Source organism: Dipodomys spectabilis, unplaced genomic scaffold (assembly GCF_019054845.1).
Source record: "Dipodomys spectabilis isolate Male_0828 unplaced genomic scaffold, ASM1905484v1 ptg000175l, whole genome shotgun sequence".
Classification (NCBI taxonomy): domain Eukaryota; kingdom Metazoa; phylum Chordata; class Mammalia; order Rodentia; family Heteromyidae; genus Dipodomys; species Dipodomys spectabilis.
Genome location: NW_024870852.1, coordinates 8,071,186 through 8,077,185, shown reverse-complemented (window position 1 = coordinate 8,077,185; position 6,000 = coordinate 8,071,186).

The following is a 6,000-nucleotide window of genomic DNA, read 5'->3' as shown; positions in this document are numbered from 1 at the left end:
CCCAGCACTAGGAAAGCTGAGGAAGGAGGATCCCGAATTTGAGTTCTATCTGAGCTATATAGTGAGACCCTATTTCACAAAACAAATTTTTAAAAAATTCTATATTTGTTATAAAGCTATATCAAAATTGGATCATATACTAAATTATGAAAATTTTGTATCATTAACATTTTTCTGTTAATATAGTACTATTTTTAAATTAAAATGTGTTTTTCTTATAGAAACATGTTCATTATAAAAATGAAAAATAAACATAGATTTGCATAATAAATCAAATATAAAAACTGTTCTAATTTTACCACACAGACTCCTATTCATGTTCTTTTTTTCTTTTCTTTTCTTTGTCTTCCTTCTTTCCTTTTCTTTCTTCTTTCCTTTCTTTATTCCTTCCTTCCTTCCTTTCTCTCTTTCTTTCATTCTTTCTTCTTTCTGTGCTGATGCTGGGGCTTGAATTCAGGGCCTTGTACTCTAGCTTAGCTTTTTTTGCTCAAGGCTGTGGCTCTACCACATCTCCACTTCTGGCTTTTTGGTGGTTAATGGACGATAAGAGTCTCAGAGACTTTCCTGCCCAAGTTGGCTTTGAACCTTGATGCTCAGAGCTTAGCTTCCTGAGTAGCTAGGATTACAGGTGTGAACCCCCAGTTCTAGGCTTACCATTAGGTTTCTTAATAAAGCACATTTATATTCCAGCAACTTATATTATGTCAGAGGCAGAAAAATAAAACAAAGCAATGCATGTAGGTGTTACAGTACCACAAAGGACTCAGCAGACATGTAGTTTTGAACTTTATGTTTTCTTGAAACTTATCTACTATTAGCCCTTTACATTAGGTGAGGAAAAGGGAACAGGAAATACTTAGAATGCTAAATTTCAGATCTGTGTCTTGCTTCTCCTGAAACCGACAACCTAGAGAGAGAAAGAGACCCTGTCACAGAGTGACATCTGTTTTCTGGGAGTACTGGGAGGATCAGGGAGCTGAACCACAAAAAGCAACTTATGATTATTGAACAAATGCTTGACAGTACTAATAAGAAAGCAGGCTGCTATTGATAATATTGAAAGCTATTTTCTTTAAAAATTGTTATTGTTATTATAAAGATGATGTACAAAGGGGCTATAGTTACATAAGTCAGGTAAGGAGTGCATTTCCTTCTGGACAATATCACCCCTTCCCTCTTCACTCCTTCCCTCTCTCTCCCAGTTTTTCCCTCCCATCCCCATCCACAAGTTCATTTTCAACAAGTGTCTAGTGAGTACCACATTGGCTCTTTAAAACTATTTTCTTCCCGTGCAGCCCCAGCCCCATGGGAGAGGAGGAAGTGCTGCAGTGGCAGGCAGAAGGAGCAGAGTGTGGAGAGCAGGAAAGCCTGCATTCTCCTTGGGGTGCGCTGGCTCCGGCAGTTCTTAGCTGCATATTAGTAGGGAGTAGGAGGAAGTAACGCTGCACTCTTTTGGGGCTTTGTCACTTAGCTGGAATCCTAGGCAAATCATTTATCTTGGAAGCTTTGATTTCTTCATCAGGTAGATGAAGAAATTGAGCTAGGGAGCCTCTTTGGTTTGATTTTTCCTGAGAATTGACACACTCCTGTGACCTGTCCTTTGGCCTCACTGTTGTCTGATGGGCTTTTATATGCATATATACTTTTATTGTTGTTATTACAGTGTTGTACAGAGGGGTTACCATTTCAGGTAATGAATCAGGTAATGAGTTCAATTCTTTTTGGACACTCTGCTGGGCTTTTTAGAAAAAATCACAGCCAGTTACTAGTATCTCATGCCTGTAATCCTAGCTACTCAGGAGACTGAGATTTGAGGATTGCAATTCAAATCCAGCCCAGGCAGGAAAGACTGTGAGAGTCTTATCTTGAGTTAACTCACCAAAAAGTCAGAGGTGGAACTGTGGCTCAAGTGGTAGAGTGCTAACCTTGAGCAAAAAAGCTCAGGGACAATGTCCAGGCCCTGAGTTCAAGTCCCAATACTGGCACACACACACACAAAAATTACCTGCCTCTCCAAGGACCGCAGGGACCACAAATGATGGACTCTGTTTTCTTCTCCTCTTTGCTTTTCCTGCTCAATGCTCACAAGTGGCCAAATAAGCTTGTGACAAGAAGCCTTAGATATGCCACAAACAAGTTCTACCCAAGGCCTGAGTATTAAATGTCCTTGCCATGTTTCTGGGCAGAGCCAGGCCTCCCAACCCTTCCCACTGTCCTTAGGCTCTATAGACTCTAGATAAATTCCCTTGTCATCTTGTCCTCATTGGGTTAGAAACGTTCCTTCCCTGTTCCTCCTCCAGAAAAGCCTGTTTGTGATCTCTCCCTTCTGGGTTTACATGAAATACTCTCAAATAAACACATCTCCCTTACCTCCATAATTAGGACCTACACCTTTCTAGATTCTTCTTTTACCTCATAATCAGTACCTGCTACTCTTTCTAGATGTTTACTACAAGTAAAATGCACTTCCTGTTAGCTGATAACAGTTTATCTTCTTCAACATTACCTCTTGTTTTGTGTCTCTTTTCCAGTGAGGGCTGGCCCATCTCTTAGGAGTCTCCATGCCTCCTGCCAGTAGGGAATCAATGAAATCAGCACCAAGTTAGAGGGGACAATTAGATCCAAGGTTTTGTTTTGTTTTGATTGGGCAAAAATAGAAAATAAGGGCCTAAAGACATTGTTAAAGTCAAAGTTTTGATATGAGCATCTCAGGGGCCCTGCCTTCCTGTTCAGGACGGAAGGATCAATGTCTCCATCACCAGGAACAAAAGAGCCAGATGTGAGCCTCACCGAGGTCAGGCTGTACTGAATGGATGCTTTGTTGTAGCTAGGAACTGACAGCCAGGCCTGGCTTCACATCCTGGGCCTGCCACATGTTAGCTATGATGCTTCCCTCAGAATGTATTTTCTCTGAGCCTCTGGTGTCTCAGCTGCAAAAGGCAAACGTAGTAACGCCTCATCCCAATTCCCAGGGGAGGCTGGCACACTTGCACAGAAGGTGAGAAGCCAGTGATCTGGACACACACAGTTCTTCCTGAAGGGTCTTGAGCCCTGAGGGTAGGCCCAGAAATGTCACTGGTAGATTGAGAGGGTATATTCCTGGGTCAGGGCACCTGGCAGAGGCTCAGGGGTAGGCAAGTCAGAGGGCTTTCACATAAGTCATCTCCTGACTTCACAGCATGCTCTGAGGTAGACAGTGAGGACCTTGTCCTGTGTATGTTCATGAGGAGAAATCACAAGCTTAGAAAGGCTCAGTGACTTGCCTAAGGTGGCTCGTGCACTTAGACTGTGTCCTCAAGACCCAAACCGAGATCTGATGGCTACTTCCCAAACCGTTTCCATAGCAACACACAGGCGAAGAGAATCACTTAGGCCTTGGTCATGGTGAGGCCTAGATACAGAAGGAGTAGGGAAGATGTTCCAGTATGACATGTTTTATAAACACGTGGAAAAATGATTAGACCTACATTATTGAATAAGTGTATTCATATAAATGTAGCAAAAAAAAAAAAAAAGGCAGCAGGGAGAGGGGGGAGGATTGGGGATAGAATACTCTAGAAGGCCTTCGGTCTGCATTTGGGTATTTGGCCATGGGTAGGGGGCATTAAAGAGTAAAGGGACCCACAGAGGTGATAAGACAGTGAGAAGTTTCCAAATCATGGCTCACAGAAAAGGTGATAAGTGATATTTAACCAAGGGAAGACTTTACAGAGAAGATGGGGGTGGTGTTTTGGCAGGCTGAGGGGAGAGAGTGACGATTGGATGGAGGAAGAAACAGGTGCATTTGAGGTGGTCTCAGAGAGTGGCTGAGAGGCAGGGGGGTGGGTGCAGGGCAGGGATCAGTGACATCAATAGGTTCAAAGCTCTCCGGAGACACTTTTCAGTTCAAATGAGGATGAACTTTCTGGTTCTGTCCGTGCATCGGGAGCCATGGTCTTACCTAGGCACTGGGAAGGAGCAGTGCTGGGGATGGATAAAGTCTCTGCCATTGTGGAGCTCATCGGGAAAGCCAGGCTTTGACCAGAAGTACCCCCCCCAAGAATTAAGATTCCAGCCAAAGCCTGGCTGGTATAAGAACAGGTATGAAAGGCCCCTCTTAGAACTGTCAAGGTGGGGCCTTGTGCCGGGAGATCATCTGGGCTGGCCAGCTTCTTAAGACTCAGTGCACTTACATGTATTGTGAAATCTTCAGAAGCCCTAAATCCCTTAATTAGAGGGGGAGAGAAAGAAAGAAAAAGGCAAGTGATCAATTAGCTTCTCTTTAAAAGCCCACATTTGGCTGCTTTGTCTTAGCTGGAGTCTGGGGTGCAGCGAGTGTAGCCAAGCAGGAATTTCACCCTGCGTGTAGCTGGGTGACTCCACCTATGCATTGAAAATCATTTAGCTGAAATTGTGACATCGTCAGCAAATGATAGCCTGGCTTGCAGGTTGGGGTTGGGGCTGCGCTGCAGCCAAGGTTCTGGTGCAATTTCCCAGCAGTTCACATTAAGTAGATTCTGGGCAGACTCCCTGGCAGGCCCTGATGCTGGCCAGTAAACAGGCTCCAAGCCAGCATGGCTGGACAGAAGCAGCCCCAGGAGGAAGACGGTGGCCCCTGACCCAAGTCTGTGTGACTCAAGCCTATCTACCGAGAGCTGCAATTGCACCAAAGTCCTGGGGAATCTGTGGGCTCAGCTGATAAGGACTCTGAGGGACAGAGGTGACAGAGTCTAGTCAAGGTCACAGGGAAGGAAAGTTACAGTACATGTTTATGCACACCAGAACTGGGGCTTAACCTGAGGGCCTGGGCACTGTCCCTTAGCTTTTTAGTTCAAGGTTGGCACTCTTACCACATGAGCCACAGCTTCACTTCAGGACTTTGCCAGTTAATTGAAGAGTGAATCACACTGACTTTCTTGCCCAGGCTGGCTTCTCAGATCTCAGTCTTCTGAGTAGCTAGGATTACAAGGTGTGAGCTACCAGCAACTGGTTTGTGGCTTTGAATCTCTGTTTTTGGAATCTAAGGAAAGATGACAGGGCTAGCGGTCAGGCACCAATACTGAGATATGTGGGTTCCCTTGCAGAACCTGTGCCACTGAGGCTACTGTACAGTCACATAAGGACATTAATATGGCAATACTCACTCCTACAGTAAGCACTTCCTTTTGAGTGGCTTCCTTCATTCTGACTGCAGTTCTGCCTCAGTTTGACAGACAAGGAAAACAGAGGCTCTGAGTTGGCAAAGCCAACATTTAGACCCATGTCTGTGTGACCTTGGGTTTCTTTCAAGGGCAGTGGCCTTGGCAGATCATTACTTTATCAGGTCATTGAAAAGAATGGGTAGGGTCCAATTCCTCTTGACTTGTAGGCCAACAAAACAATCATAAGCAAGGCTTAGTGCTCATACCTGGAATCTCAGCTACTCAGGAGACAGAGATAGGGAGGATCAAAGTTCAAAGTCAGCCTAGACTAAAAAAAAAAAAAAAAATAGAGACCCTCATCTCGAAAATCAGGCTGGAATGGAGGGTCAAAGGGTGAACAAACACAGCAGTGGTTCTCACTAGACACTATGTTGAAAATGAACTATACAACTTGTGTGTGGGGCTGGGAGGGAAAAATTGGGAGGGAGGGATGGGGTGACAATGTCCAAAAAGAAATGTATTCTTTACCTGACTTACATAACTGTAACCCCTTTGTACATCTCCTTTATGATGACAATTCTTAAAAAAGCCATCGGGCTAGGTATGGTGATGTGTGTCTATCATCCTATGGGTAGAAAATAGTGATCCAAGTCCAGCTCTAGAGGAAAAAAAGAGAACCTATCTGAAAAATAAATAAAGCAAAAAAAGGGCTGGGAGAATGACTCAAATTGTAGAGCACCTGCCTAGTATGCACAAGACCCTGAGTCAGACCCCAGTACCACCGAAAATAAAATAACAACAACAACGGATCCCCTCCTCCTCTTGATCCCACACTCAAGAGTATATGGAGTGCTATCGAATCTGTTTGACCCTCTGGATC